The sequence below is a fragment of the Macaca mulatta genome, chromosome 10 (assembly GCF_049350105.2).
Source record: "Macaca mulatta isolate MMU2019108-1 chromosome 10, T2T-MMU8v2.0, whole genome shotgun sequence".
Lineage (NCBI taxonomy): Eukaryota > Metazoa > Chordata > Mammalia > Primates > Cercopithecidae > Macaca > Macaca mulatta.
In genome coordinates this window covers 103,949,695-103,962,815 of record NC_133415.1, presented here as the reverse complement: position 1 = coordinate 103,962,815, position 13,121 = coordinate 103,949,695, and the positions used below count along the sequence as shown (strand labels likewise).

General features: G+C 47.5%; 1 pseudogene; it reads left to right on the top strand.

The window, feature by feature from the left end:
• LOC144331516 (small ribosomal subunit protein uS2-like) overlaps window positions 1–11,014 on the top strand; it is a 41,245-nt pseudogene extending 30,231 nt beyond the window's left edge.
• Window positions 11,015–13,121: the final 2,107 nt, after the last annotated feature.

The following is a 13,121-nucleotide window of genomic DNA, read 5'->3' as shown; positions in this document are numbered from 1 at the left end:
ACAAACTCAGCAGCTCAAAACAACACATATGTATTGTCTTACTGTTACTGTAGGTCACAAGTCCAGGCAGGCTTGACTGGGTCCACTGCTTAGGGTCCCACAAAGCCAAAGTCAAGGTATCAGCAGGGCTGTGTTCCTTCCTGGAGGCTCTAGGGGAAAATCCACTTCCAAGCTCATTCGAGGTTCAATTTTGTTTTCTGTGGTTGTTGGACTGAGGTTCCCATTCCTTGCTGGCTGTCATTCAAGGCCGCTCTTTGCTCCAAACAGCTGCCTGCATTCCTTCTCAGGTTTTCCATGGGACACTCTCCACTTCCAATCCCACTGACTTCACCTTCTGTCCCATCTCTCTGCCTCTGGCTAGAGAAATTTCTCTGCTTTTAGGGGCTCTGGTAATTAGACTGGGCCCACTCAGATAATCCAGGAGAACCTCCCTATTTTAGGGTCCATAACTTAACATCCACAAAGTCCCCTTTTCTATGCGACATATGGTTTGGCAGTTTCCAGAGATTAGGGTGTGGGCATCTTTGTGGGCCATTCTGCCAACTACAGATCCCATCTCTCTTGCCACCTCATTTCAAGAGCACCTGACCTCACTTTCAATCACCCGACACCACACATCAGACTAGGCCTGCCATACTGCATCCAGTCCGAATGAACCCCAGCTGTCTGTCTCCAAATGTGTGCCCAGAGCTGAACACACCTCGCAACTCCAGCAACCTGAACGGGGCACCGCACGGCCCTGATTCATTGTCTTTTCCTCAAGAGCCTCCAGAGATTGTTATGTCACCAACACCAACCAGACTGCACCTACTCAAATCAAACATTTATCAGGTGGCAGTAAAAAAAAAAAAAAAAAAGTGAGAGAGGGCCAGGCATGGTGGCTTATGCCTGTAATCCCAGCACTCTGGGAGGCTGAGGAAGGCAGACCACTTGAGGCCAAGAGTTCGAGGCCAGCCTGGCCAACATGGCGAGACCCTGTCTCTACTAAAAATACAAAAACATTAGTTGAACGTGGTGGTGACTGCCTATAATCCCAGCTACTTGAGAGGCTGAGGCACAAGGATCACTTGAACCCAGGAGGTGGAGGTTGCAGTGAGCCGAGATCTCACTACTGCACTCCAGCCTGGGTGATACAGTGAGACTGTCTCAAAAAAAAAAAAAAAAAAAAAAGAGAGAGAAGGAGGAATGGCAGTTCCTGTGCTGCCCTCATCACTCTGCCAAACTCTCCCAGCCTCGGCCGAATGCTCCTTGGAATCACCTGGGGAGCCGTCCCTGAGAGACTGGTTCCTGAGCCCCACTCCTCAGACCAGCTAAATCAGACCCTCTGGACATCGAGGCCCTGGAATCTGCATTTTCAATGTGTCCTCACTCTCCCCAGGTAATTCCTCTGCACACTGTTTAAAAGGGTGTCTCTAACTTGAAATCCTGAAGCTAGTGAATGAGAAAGGTGCATGCCTTGAGTGAGAGAGAATCAGAGGGCGGTTGGACTCTTCTCTGAACTCGAACTAATCCAGCATCAAGGGGAAATCTTTTGGGAAACAGTGAAGAAAAAGAGAGACTGGCACTGCAAAGCCAGACAACAGGGTTCTGCTGAGGAGAGTTCACGGCCCAGGGCACGTGGGAAGATGGGCGAGACAGCCTGAGTGGTGGTGATCTTGGCAGCGTGGCTGGAGGAGGAGCCTCACGTAGAGCTAAGCTGAAAAGTTGGCACAACACCACTGCAGTGCCCAGGTCTCGGGGCCAGGCGGACCTGGGGTCACCAAGTTCCCCAGCTGTCTTATGCTGGGAAATACCTCATTCTCTCTTAGATTGCTTCTTTATCTGTGAAATGGGGATAATGATAGTCCTTTCTGGATAGGGCTTTTGGGAGAATGAGGGAGGTGGTTCCCTTAAGGCTGTTTTGCTTGTATCAGTGAAGAATGCGCTTGGTTGCAAGTAACAGAAAACCAATGACAGAAGTCCCAGAGGTCTGTTCTTATTGGCAAGCCTTCTTTGGCAGCTCCACAAGATCGGGACACAGGTCTCTGGCCCTGTAGGCAGGGCCTCCCAAGTGTGCACACAGATCACCTGGAGACCCAGGTACAGATTTGAGTGTAGTAGGTCTGGAGTGGGGTTCACATTTCTAACAATCTGGCCCGCAGACCACACTCTGAGTAACAGGAGCCTTTCTTTCTTTTCTTTTCTTTTTTTTTTTTTTTTTGAGATGGAGTCTCACACTGTTGCCCAGGCTGGAGTGCAGTGGCACAATCTCTGCTCACTGCAACCTCCACCTCCCAGGTTCAAGCAATTCCCCTGCCTCAGCCTCCCAAGTAGCTGGGATTACAGACACCCGCCACCACACCCAGCTAATTTTTTGTTGTATTTTTAGTAGAGACGGGGTTTCACCATGTTGGCCAGGCTGGTCTCAAACTCCTGACCTGGTGATCCGCCCGCCTCAGCCTCCCAAAGTGCTGGGATTACACGCATGAGCCACCGCGCCCAGCCTGGAGTCTTTCTTTCATGGCTACAAAACTGCTGCTTTGCCCCAGTCATCACATTTTCAGGGAAGGCACAAAGAGGCACAAAGGAGCTACGCCAGCCATATCTGCTCCTGTTATCTAGAAAAAAAAATGGAGCTTTCTCATGAGCAACCAGAGCAGACATCCCCGTAGGTTTTGTTGGTCTAAAATGGGCCTTGCAGCTAGCCACAGCTACACAGGAAGCTAAGAAAATGAAAAACAGGATTGTTAGGATGGGCTTAAAGTTTAAGCCTTAAATCAACCACAATTCACCCAGAGCTGGGCACTCTGCCGCCCAGTGTAAAATCAGGTTGGTTTAGCAAAAAGGAAAGGATGGATGCTGGGGAGCAAAGAGCAGCATGCTAGCCACATTCCACTGCTTGTTTTATGAATAAAGCACTTCACATAAACTTTCAATAAATGGTAGCATTTCATCTGCAGCATCTCATTAACATGTATTAAGAGGACAAAATGCCAGTTGCCTCCCACACTCCCAAATAACATAACCTCATGCAGAACAAGGTTGGGGTGGGGCTGGCATGAGGCCTCCTGGACTGCGCAGAGCATACAGGGTCATGGGAACCGCCCTGGGCAGCGCAAGGAAAGTGTCTACACAAAGTCAATGTCTAAGCTCCCTGGGCTCATGGGTTACAGAGGTAAATCCCAGAGCACACGGCCAGGTTTCCTCCCCTTCTCTGTAGCTCACACTTCCCCAAGGGGCGATTTCCAACTCCATCCTTGCCCTCTTTCTTAATCCCAAGATTCATAAAAAGAATCCCAAGATTCATAAAAAGAAAATGCAGGGCCTTCCCTGAGATTGTATCAAAGTAAAGCTGCTGCCTTCTTTTGAGTTGCAAGGAGGGAGACACGGATCGGACCCACCTCGTGAATTCAGCCAACAGGAGAAAGTATCTTCATGGAGAGTCTTGAGTCTGCTTCTGTTTCCAGGGTCAGAAAGGAGGAAACCCCAGAGAATCTGGAAGCCCTGGAGACAAAGCTTCAGCTGCCGGCTTCCTATTGGAATGCACAGGGCTGGAGCTCCCCTCCAGTTGGAAGCCATCTGACCTTCCAGGGCCCAGTGGACAGGGACCTGGTTAATTCTGACCTCCCTGCAGCTTGTCCCCTAGGCTTTGTTTTTAACTGAGTTTCTGCCATGAGCAATGTTACATCACGGTTGTTGTCAGAGTCCATTTTACAGACAGAGAAAAAAGCAAAGAACCAGAAAGGTGAGCTCTGAAAACTCAGTCTGAAGTTGTCTAACCTTGAAGGATGTTGTGTTTAGATCTCATTAACAAGCAATCACTGGTGTTAGAGTTTTTACAAATGAAAAGGGCCCTTCATTTTTCATTTGTAAGGAAGGAGTTATGGGCATAAAGAAAATTCAACGAGATTTGGAGTCCAAAAGCCTGAGTTTACATCCTGTTTTTTTCCACTTAGCAGTTCTTTGATGAAACTGAGCCAGTTTCACTGACTTCATCTATGTGGATATTGGTGATAAGAATGGAGATATTAATATAATCATCATAACTAACACTTGAGAGGATGCTTAGTGGCACTGTTCTAATTGCTTTACATGTATTAACTCATTCTGCCGCAATACTGAAGTCGATGTGGGTTATCATCATCCTCATTTTTCTTTTTTTTTTTTTTTTGAGATGGAGTCTCGCTCTGTTGCCCAGGCTGGAGTGCAGTGGCACGATCTCAGCTCACTGCAAGCTCCGCCTCCTGGGTTCATACCATTCTCCTGCCTCAGCCTCCTGAGTAGCTGGAACTACAGGCACCCTCCACCACACCCGGCTAATTTTTTGTATTTTTAGTAGAGATGGGGTTTCACCATGTTAGCGAGGATGATCTCAATCTCCTGACCTCGTGATCTACCTGCCTCAGCCTCCCAAAGTGCTGGGATTACAGGCGTGAGCCGCCGCACCCGACCCATCATCATTTTTCAAATGGGGAAACGGAGGCACAGAGAGATTAAGTAACTTGCCCGAGGACACACACAACTGATAAGCAGCAAAGCTATTATTCCAACCCAGGCTTATTTCCACTCTACACCACTGCTGTTTGCAGCCTCGAAAATGCTAGACCACATGGGGTATGATTTTGATATTCAGGTATCATTATCCCCATCTTATACTGAAAGAACATGTGACTTGCCCAAAGACACAGAGACCACCCACCTCCGGAGGCCCAGGGAGACACAAGAAGGTAGCTTCTCCGTGGGTTCCCTCCTCCCTGCCCTTCTGCAGCCCAAGTCCCCACAAATGGCCCCCTTGATGGAGCCTCATCCTCAGTCCTCATAGCCCCCACCCATGCTGAGCACAGCCCCACAGCCCATGACCTCCAATCAAGAGCATAAGCCCCTATTCATCCCACTGGCAGGAAAACCAGTTACGCATTTTGCTATTTTTATTTCTGCCAAGCCATCGGGTGATGCAAAGAACAATTTCTTTTCCTTTTTCCTTTTTTTTTTTTGTCTTTATTAATACATAATTACCCTTCCTCCATCATTCTACAGAATGTGTGCTTTTCTGTCTAACATTCAGTCTATTTAAAAGCTGGGTTGAGATGTATTTTCAATGCCCAGAAAAAAAACCTTGTTTGGTCCCTAGGGGGGAGAATGAGCAGAGATGAATATAATGTTTGTGTTACTGACTGTTGTTCCTCATGAGAGGCCGTAACGAATAAGAAATAAAAGGCAGGGGGTGGAGGGAGGGGCAGAAAGCCGGAACTGTGTAACTGCTGGCTCCTGGCCCTCTCTGAACCCATTGGCCTGGCTAAGAATCAGCCTCGGGTCCCCACATCACTCCACTGTGGGGGGTACAGGGTACAGGGTATTCCGTGCCAAAACTCCACTGCTCCTGACCAGTGGGTTCATTGCTATTCAGGTCTTCCTTCGAAAATGATGAAAGTGTACCTAATCCATGGAAAGAAAAAAAAGCACACAAATCAAATATTCCCAGTGGTATTAGCACAGCAGATCTGACAGGGGCTGGCCTGTGCAGTTGAATCTCAATTGAAGGAGATTAGTAGGGAGGGAGGCATCAACAGGAGATTTATAAAGATGAAGAGAGAAGCCTGCCTACACAGTTTATGTTATATATAGATTGATAAGATTAATGATACAGAAACCTATGTAGGAACTATACTAGAAGCATCAAAATAAGGATGGTGAGAAGTAAGTCAGAAAAGGTACATACCAGGTCAGGCACTGTGGCTTTCACCTGTAATCCCAGCATTTTGGGAGGCCAAGGTGGGAGGCTCATTTGAGGCCAGGAGTTCAAGACAAGCCTGGGCAACATAGCAAGACTCCAACTCTAAAATTTAAAAATTAGCTGGGTGAGATAGCACATGCCTGTGGTCCCAGCTACTCAGGAGGCTGAGGTGGTAGAATTGCTTGAGCCCAGGAGGTCGAGGTTGCAGTGAGCTGTGATCACACTACCACACTCCAGCCTGGGTGACAGAGCAAGAACCTGTCTCTAAAAAAAAAGAAAAAGAAAAAAGAAAATGTACATACCACACTGCACACGCCTGGCTACATGTTAACTCTCAGTCACCACGATGCAACCAGCTTGGTAATATGAATGATGATGTCACTGTGTAATAGAGTCATTCTAACCACACCTAACATTTATTGGAGAGTTCCACGTTCTGAGTGCTCCACTGCCCACAACAGCCCCTAGAGATAGGTACTCTTATTGTCTCCATTTCGCCAATGAGGAAAGTGAGGCACAGAGAAGTACATTACTTGTTCAGGTCACTCACTGGAAAATGACAGGTTCTAACTCAAAGACTCTGGCTCCAGAGTCTGTGATTTCAGGAACCATCAGAACAGCAGGGCCTTAGCACAGTGGCTAAAAGAGCAGACTTTAGACTCAGACTGACCTGGGTTCAAAAGACAGATCTGTGACTCTTTTTTTTTTTTTTTTTTTTTGAGATGGAGTCTTGCTCTGTCGCCCAGGCTGGAGTGCAGTGGCGTGATCTCGGCTCACTGCAAGCTTCGCCTCCCGGGTTCACGCCATTCTCCTGCCTCAGCCTCCCGAGTAGCTGGGACTATAGGCGCCCGCCACCTCGCCCGGCTAATTTTTTGTAGTTTTAGTAGAGACGAGGTTTCACTGTGTTAGCCAGGATGGTCTCAATCTCCTGACCTCGTGATCTGCTTGCCTTGGCCTCCCAAAGTGCTGGGATTACAGGCGTGAGCCACCGCTCCCGGCCAGATCTGTGACTCTTATTTCCCCTACAGAATCACAGTACGCTTAAACCCTGGAGAACCATGAAGATGGCAGACTGAAACTCCTTGATTTCCTAGGCAGCAAAGAAACTTGGGGGCATAAGAGAAACCCCTCCCCGAGCTCATGCAGCTAGACATTGACGGCCTGCTCTGAACTGGGCCATGATCGTTTCTGGCTTACCTGTCTGGAAGATGACCAATGGGGCCACTCCTCACCACCCCAATGCAACCTGTGCCTCAGCTCTGGGGTTCTGCAGCCTGCTTCCCCCAGACCTGGACAGGGGAGTTGAGAGTGCAGGGGCCTGAGGACTCCTTGAATGTCATAGCCACCATCAAGGATCCAAGGAATCTGCCATCATCTGATGTCTCCCAAAAAGCCTCCCAAGAGTGAACCCCAAGTGCTTCTCCCCAGATGGACACTTCCCTGCACTTTGATACTTGGTTTGATCAAAACCTACTGAGACGCCGAGGAGGGAACTATAAAACAAAGTTACATACAGCTCCAAGGAGGCTACTCCTTGTAAATGCGTGACAAGATTGATCTTTTCGTTTTAAAACATCAAATCTTACTCTTTTCCTCTGCAGGTTCCCCACTGGTGAGAGGGAGACAATAATAGTACGCAGCTCTGGGGTTGCTATGGACATGAAATGAGCAAAGACACAGTGCTCAGAACAGTGTCAGTCTCCGGGAAATGTTAGGTGTGGTTCTAATGACTCTATCACACAGTAACATCAGAACCGTTCATATGAGCATGCTGGTGCCTAGAAAGGCTGAAATGATTAACATGTAGGCAGGCGTAGGTAAAGTGTGCTCTGTAGGAGGCCCTGGCTCTATGATGACGGCTGATATTATAGAGTGCTGGTACCATGCCGGGGATCCTTCTAAGGGATCTAATGAATAGATCCCAATGCTCACAGCACACCTATGGGGAAGTTTAACTCTTTGTCCCCATTTCATCCTCATTTGGCAGCTGTGGGAACTGAAGCACAGGCAGGTTAAGTCACTTGCCTGAGACAAACAGCTAAGAAACTGCAGAGACAGGATTTGAACCCAGGCAGCCTGACTCCAGAGTCCCAGTGTGTAACCACTACACCACACTACCTCTTAGGTCCACAAAGGAATTTATGTTTCAGGAAATAGTCGCCAGTGACATCACTTCAGCCATGCCCACACCCCAGCCACGGCCACCGCACTCGTTGCCGGCTCCCTACCAAACTGATTTTTTTTCCCCCTCTGTTTTCATTGTTCTATCTGTTTTTCTGATTTTTTAAAGGAGAAAAAAATTAATCCTGAATGAAACCAAGTTTCATTGCAAATGAAACTGAATTGTCCACAACTGAAAGCATATAATTAGAGAATGTTAATCTCCTGGCAATTCTTCTCCCCACCCCACCCCTAACCAAAAATACATGAACATTTGCAAAAAAGAATTCATCTTTACCTAAAACTATAATTAAACGGCTGCTGGCGGTTACCTTGGTGACATTTAAAAAAAAAAAAAAGAATCCTTCACTACAGCTCCCCACTCTGGATAATACAAACTTGGCAGCCAAATAAGTCAACAGGTTGCCCAGGAAACTGTTTCCTTGACAACCATGAAGATGGAAGGGGACGAAAGAGTTAGGGAAATGTCAGAGTAACAATGCTATATTAAAGAAGAAAGAGCCCCTTTGGCATGCTGAGAAGCTTCCCAACTTGTACTGAGCAGCAGAGCAGAGAACACAGACGACTCTGAACATGACGAAGGCAGCTGGAAGAACGGCAAACCCCAATTCTCCCTTCAGTGGCTCACCCACCGGGTGGAGTTCCAGTGGTGGGCATGGAGCAGCTGTGCACTGAGCACCTACTACATGCCAACATCGTCCACGTCCCCTGGCTCTAGTCTTGGATGTTTCTCTCCACTTTGGAACCTTGGCCAGGTGGGCCTGGATGCTGGGAATGACAAATAAACGGCAGGACCGTTTTTTGAAATGTTAGTGTCTGGGGTTCTCCCTGTGTGTTCACTTTCCCATCGTCTGCTTTAGCCAGGCTAGCTCTGTGCTTTCTGGCCTGGTCTGGGGAGGAGAGAGTGTTTGCAGGATTGGGAAAGCTGAAACTTTGTTTTCAAAGGCCACATAGCTCATGGATGGGATTGGTCATGCGTCCTGAAATGCCAGGAGAGCAGACATGAGTGTCCCCAAGGGATACAAGAAGGGAGAGGGAAGGGTGACCCCAGAGCATCAAGCCAGGGTCCTGGGCCCTGATCCTTGGCCATGCTGCAGGTGGGTAGGGGAGTGTCATGTCCTCGGAAGGGAATGGCCACAGGGTCTCAGTCCAACCAAGAGTGTCCAGGAAGGAAGCAGCCAACCTGGGACATCATATGGGCTGGGACAATATATGTCTCCAGAGTGACCCATGTGGACAGATGACCATCAGCGCCTGGCCAGGCATCTGGGGTTATGTAAGGTTCCAAACCTTTCTGTACCCAACCAAGAACAAGTGAGGGAGGCTTGAAGTCAATTTAAAGAAAATAAAGGAATGTTCTATTTCTTGTCTCCCTAAGTGTGTGGACAGAGAGCCACACTTGCCAGGTATAATTTTCAGCTGTGTTTTCCAAACAACTTGAGAAAGTCCTGAAGCTGAATTCTGCAAAGACGGGAGAGAGGAGAGATGATGCAGAGGCTTCTAGAACCAAACATTCAAACCTATTTTTTCTTCCACAAAACTCTGTCGCCTCTGGCTGGCCCTGCCATTGCCATTGCCTTGCACCTTGTCCAAACAGGCTTTTAATCAAACTATTCTCTGACCATAAGTGAGAATGCAGTGACAAACTGCTAATCCTCACAGAGCATATGGTAAACTCTGGACTGTCTCTTGTCATAGGGTGAATCTGACACTGGCAAAAGGAGAAATTGATCTGACACTACACACATGTCAGTAGCATATACAGAAAAACTTGCACTTGTATAGCACTTTCACAAAGGGCAATTTCTTTGCTCTTTTCAACAAACCCTGTGTGGCAGGTGCTCATCTTACAGATGAGAAAACCAAGGTACAGGAAAGGTGAAGCCTTGCCCAGGGTACCCTAGCCAAGTCAGCCTCAGGGCCCAGGACCAAGGCCAGGTCTGGTCAGCCCAACTCCACCCATGTCTGTTTCCCTCTGTGCTATACTTCTTTTCTCCCTGCCGATTCTTTCCCGTTTTCCTCTCCCTGGGTTGTTTTATTTATTTATTTATTTTGAGATGGAGTCTTGCTCTGTCGCCCAGGCCGGAGTGCAGTGGTGCGATCTCGGCTCACTGCAACCTCTACCTCCCAGGTTCAAGCGATTCTTCTGCCTCAGCCTCCCGAGTAGCTAGGATTACAGGCACCTGCCACTGCATATGTTTTTGTTGTTGTTGTTGTTTTGTTTGTTTTGTTTTTTGTATTTTTAGTAGAGATGGGGTTTCACCATCTTGGCCAGGCTTGTCCTGACCTCATGATCCACCCACTGGGGCCTCCCAAAGTGCTGGGATTACAAACATGAGCCACTGCGCCCAGCCTCCCTGATGTTACTATTTCCGGAAAGGGGTCCCGATCCAGACACGAAGAGAGGGTTCTTGGACGTCAGGCAAGAAAGAACTCAGGGCAAATCCACAGAGTACAGTGTAAGCAAGTTTATTAGGAAAGTAAAGTAAAGGAATAAAGAATGGCTCCTCCATAGCCAGAACAGCCGCATGGGCTGCTCAGCTGCTTATCCTTATAGTTATTTCTTAATTATATGCTAAACGAGGGGTGGGTTATTCATGAGTTTTCCAGGAAAGGGGTGGGCAATTGCTGGAAGTGAGGGTTCCTCCCCTTTTCAGACCATATAGGGTAACTTCCGGGTGTTGCCATGGCATTTGTAAACTGTCATGGTGCTGGTGGGAGTGTCTTCTCGCATGCTGACACATTATAATTAGTGTATAACGAGCAGTGAGGCTGATCAGAAGTCACTTTTGTCACCATCCTGGTTTTGGTGGGTTTTGGCCGGCTTTTTTTTTTTTTTTTTTTACCACAGGCTGTTTTATCAGCAAGGTCTTTGAGACCTGTATCTTGAGACCTATCTCATCCTGTAACTAAGAACGCCTTAACCTCCTGGGAAGGCAGCCCAGTAGGTCTCAGCTTCATTTTACCCCACCCCTCTTCAAGATGGAGTCACTCTAGTTTGAATGCCTCTGACATTTTCAGTCTACTTTCTTTTCTTTTGTCTCCCCAAATACTCCAGTGATTCTGAACTGGGGGGTGACCCCCTTCATCCTTGCCCAGGGTCGATTCGGCAATGTCTGAAGAAATTTGGGGTTGTCATATGGAAAGGGGGATGCTGGCGGGTAGAGACCAAGGATTCAGCTCAACATCCTGTAAGATTCAGGAAAGCCCTGCACAACAAAGAATTGCCAAGTGCCCCGAATATCAACAGCCAAGGCTGAGAAACCCTGCCCTCAGAGGGGGATAAGAGGCTGCACATGGGAAGCACCCGGCCAGGACCTGCCAGGGACCACGCCATCGTAGTGATTGCCAATGATGCCACTCAAGCGCTATCTCAATTGGGAAGTCCGATTTATTCATAACGAAAGAAGAAAAGGTACACTGAGCACTTGCGGGCTTTGGTTCTGAAATTTATTCCTTTAGTAAGAATTCATTGACTTCCTTCCCCGGGAAAGGCCCTGTGGTCCACAAAGGAGTAAAATGTCTTGTTCTGTGGACAAGGGCACACAGTGGCCTTTAAGCCTAAAGGCACAACCCAGAACGTAATTCCCAAGAGCACTGGGGATGAGGATCCCGGGTCTACTGCCACTGGCTCTTTCTGTAAACCTGGGATCAATTGGAATGTTGCTAAATTCTTTCTTCCCAAATGCCAATAGGCATTTACTAGAGGGTGAGAAAAGGCATTCAGGAAATGCAAACACCAGCCACTGCTTACACATCAGAGAAGCTCAAACCTCAAAAACAACCAAAGATAAATTATTTTGCTCAATCACTTTTGTCCCTTACACTCACCACCAACTGAACAAAGAAAAAGTCTGGAAGGTAAAGGAGAAGAATGCGGTTTGCATATCTAACAGCCCCTTGGAAGGTGAAACTAACAGAATCAGAGATGATCACCCTGAAAGGTATAACAAGGTAGGGAGGGTGGGAAGGTGGCAAACCGTTCAGCTTCTAAAAACACGAGCTAAAAATACCCCGCACGTGTCATTTACAAATTCATGGCGCTGTTTAGACAATACTGTGATCAGACTGCAATTGATACATGTTTTCCCCTCAGTGATTAAACATAGCCTGATTTTTAAGTACCAAACAGCTGCCTCCAGGTTTGTCTTGAAAAACCAATCTTTCATTTATATTTTTGATTGACACACCAGGGGTTCCCAATCACAGCTCCTTTATCCCCAGCGCCTAAAATCAGATGATATTCGGCTTTGGGAAAGGGCAGCTGAAAGGAGGCAAAGGGGAAAAAGGGAGGAAGCAAAAGCTCCTGTGAGAGAGGCTTCTAATCACAGGCAAGGAAGATACCAGTGCCTTCTACCCAGCAGCTTTCTCCCAAAACCACGAAGGGCGGTAGGGGTGGAGATCAAGGAGATAAAATGACAACAGCCTGTGTCTCTGGAAAGAATTAAATATTCCCCCTTCACACTGAGAAGGAGGGCAATAAATAGTTCAATATAATCAGGCAAAGCTTTCTAGGGACCTGGAGATTTTCAGTGAATGTGAGCAAAATGGTTCTGCTTAAGAGCCTCCCTCCCCACCTACCTGTAGGGGCAGTGGGCTGACCTGAAGGCGGTTTCTGCAGAAGTTGAGAGATGGATGTGTCCAGAACCTCTGCATTTCTCTGAGAAGAGGGGGCGTCTGGGTTTTCTTTTGGGGTTGATGGAAAGGTTCTAAAGTTAGATAGCGGTGATGGTTGCACAATTTGGGGAATGTACTAAAAACCACAGAATTTCCCACTTTTGAAAGATGAATTTTATGTATGTAAATTACGTTTCAATAAGGCTATGTTAAAAAGAAAATAGATAAAATCAAGAAGTTACTCTACATAATTGTTTTTTCTTTCGAAAAAGAGAGGGAGGGTGGTTTCGGCACAAAGACTCTGGATTCAAATCCTGCCTCTCCAGACTTGTAGCCATGGGATTCTGGGGACCTACTCAGCCTCCCTGAAACCCAATTGTTCCATCTGTAAAGTGGGGACGTTAAAAATGTCCTTCCCTCGTAGGGCTCCTGCAAGGATGTGTGTGATGCTGTTTGTAGGAGCCTGACACAAGGGAAGAGTTCGCTGAGCTCTGCAGAATGAGAAATGGATGGTTTGTAGGAGGCTGGAAAAGCTCCACCCACAGGTGCTTAGGTGGAAAAATGGGCTGGAAATGGGGCGAACCAACAACTTTCAGATGACAGGACTAGG